Here is a 3,293-nt window from a genome sequence, read left to right as displayed (position 1 = left end):
ACGGTTATGTCCTTACAGAAATTTAATACTAGGAAATAGAGATTAATTATTTTAAGTTATTCAGTGCTTTTAATATTTAATATAATAATAATAATAATAATAATAATAATAATAATGCATAGAATGATGAAAGAATGTGACGTTGCAATTGTCAATAATAAAATGTGAATACTTTTTGAATGTTGAATTTACATTTTACAACGTTGATGCAATATTCGCAATGCTACAATTAAACATTTCTAAGTTATTGATTCAATATTGTATATTATACCCCCATACCAAAAAACGTCACAGATGCATCACAATAATCATAATTGCATCATGATGACGTGTGAATGTCTGCTTTATTACATTACAGTAATATCATGTGCAAATGCTTTGTGTTATTTTGTTATGACAATCATACAGTGACGTTATATTTTCTTCCTGACTATTGTAAAGTGAAATCCTTTGTTATAAAGATATTGTATAGATAAATAATTAATCACTATCTTCCAGGATTAAATTGACTAGTATTAAATAATTAGATTTCTGTAAAAATCATTCTATTTTAAAAATTAACATGTATAAGTTATTGCTATAATTCACGTATGAAACATATTACATGTATGCACAATCCACTGCAAGATATATCCACGTGTCTAGATAATGAATAAAATGATGACAGCTTTGATCGTAATTACTGAATCGCATTGGCAAGGAATTTCCTATTCATTAATTTCTCAGAACTCATTCAGAAATGTTTCTACTTTGCTGTCATTCATTAGAATGTGACAATTTGACTGCAATTTTCCTCAGTAATTTTTTTTAGAGATATTCCATTCGTTTTTTACAAGGAATTCCCCAGGGAAAATATTTTTACACGTTCAATCTCATTTAAACAATCACTAGCGTGCGACTGACACGCAACTACTCTCGCTTACCGATGGTTGCTAAGCGAATGCTCTGAAATCCGGAGTAGGGTTATATAACGCACGTGGTTTATTAGCTCTCGGCAAGTTCGATATATTGCTCGAGAGTCTCGATAGCACTAATACTTCGCATTTGTTGATTTTGCACTTTATGCGACTCGACGGCATTTATGTCTGATTTGTTAGTCAAGAGAATTTTATGACAAACATTTGTTAGAGAATATATTCGTGTGATTAGCGTATTGTTTAGTTAACTGATACACTTCGTAAAATATCGAAAAAACTCGAACAATCGGTTGCGAGTATCGAATAACGAGTTTGAACAAGAGCAGGGATTTACCTCATCAAAAACACCTGTTGAATCTACTCGATATGATGGATTACTGTAAGTCTTTACTTTTACAGAAAATATTTAGTGCGTTATCTAATCTAAGAAAAAAATGACTGTCATGAATATTAAAAAAGAAAAAGTTAAAAGAAAAAATATATTAGAACGAAGAAAAAACTTTTATAAAATTAAATATTAAAATGTAGCTTTATTAATTATCTTTATTATATTCAGAAGTAGTCTTATATTTATTTAGCTTTATTAATTATGTTCAGAATTTTAAAATTGTTATAAAATTTTCCTTGATCTTACTTAATTAACCTAGGAATTATAGTCATTTGCAACGTTTTTATACCTCAGAGACACTAAAACATCTCAATTAAAATCATTACTATTAATAACATGTTGTATTATATTTATTGGTATTTGAGAACATTATATTGGGTTGTCCGGAAAGTTTGTGCCGATTTTGAAGGACAATTGAAACGCAGATTTTAATTTTAGTACATTTATTAAATTTAAATCTTTTGCGGCACGAACACGAATAGATTGAATTCAAATTTGAGTAATTATTTAGATACAAAAAAATTAAGTTACTTTTTGAGTTAATATCATTCCACAAAAGAATTGTATACTTACTTTTCTGCTGAGAGATGGACTATTGGGATTGATTATATCAGTAGAGGGACAATAGGGCATACAAATTGAATATACGATAGATTGAATATAGCAAGAACTTTATAAAAGACGAGGCAGACTCACAGATGGTTTAAGTACATTAGTATTTGTCTCAAAACTCTTGAGAGTTTTTGCGTTTGAGAGTGTGTTTTGCGTTCGCGCATCTTTGTTTTTTCTTATTTTTTTTTCTTTAATCATTTTTAATAGAATCACACGGATGAAAAAAGGTCGCAGAAAATGTGCTCTTGCAGGGTGCTTGAAAGTTGTATACGGATATATAACATTAATTTAAAGGAGTCTCCGTTCGAATGATAGATGGCGGAAAAAGGAAAACGCCGAACTATACTTGACATAAGCTTGCTCGTATTGCGCCATAGTATCGTCGCCTATATATATCCTTTTATTTGTGGACGATAAGTATGCATAAACAATATGGCGAAACCACTGATATGTATTACGATTAGATAGATTACAATTAGCATTGTCAAAGTATATCCCCGATTGAACGCATTACTTTAATTGCCACGTGCGACATTTAATGATAGTGTGTTATTTAGTGTCTTTTTAAAAATACATATTACTAAAAAATTGTGAAATAAAAAATGTCGTTGTTTATGTAATATAACAATAAATAAATAATCAAAACAAAATATTTCACAAATGGATTCATCTTGTTCTTATAACATAATGGATCTTTAATTAAATACAAAACATTAGCAATCCATGTAATACAAATCAGTGGGCGAAACTCTCTTATTGCGCAAATGAAAAATCACATCGATTTATTTATTTTTTCGTTAATGTTCCTTCATTCATTTAGAACAATTGGATAATATACGAATATCCTAGAATTCACATACGCGGAAGCACAATGTGATTCTTTGTGTCAAAGAAAGCTTTTTCCTTGGATAAAAGCTGCATCGAAATGAAGTTGCACACAAATCAGAAACGACATTCGTTAAACATATATAGTATTGTTTACTATTTCTAAAAAATCTTAACAATTATGCATGACAAATCTAAATTGTTGTTTTGAGCCTAATAAAATAAAGGAAAGAAGAGTAAAAAAAGAAAGTATATATATCAGAATAGAGAACAACTTTTTTAAAATACATAGAATTACATTACAATTTTCTGTTTTTTTAAACGATATCTGAGGCATATCGGCCGAAAATAAAATAAATTGATTAATAGATTAAATTCAAAGATATTTGTACATATTGTATCAAAGATATTTGTAAGATATTTGTAGATATTGTTGAACTCTCTGAAAAGGACTGATTAATGCCCAATTTCTTCATTTCCAGATAAATTGCGGATAACCTTATTCGAGAGATATCTCCTGTATTCTGGGAAATATCTCTTGGATACAGTTA

The sequence above is a fragment of the Atta colombica genome, unplaced genomic scaffold, assembly GCF_001594045.1.
Source record: "Atta colombica isolate Treedump-2 unplaced genomic scaffold, Acol1.0 scaffold248, whole genome shotgun sequence".
Classification (NCBI taxonomy): domain Eukaryota; kingdom Metazoa; phylum Arthropoda; class Insecta; order Hymenoptera; family Formicidae; genus Atta; species Atta colombica.
The sequence above is the reverse complement of the archived record's forward strand: the minus strand, read 5'-3'. Positions refer to the sequence as shown.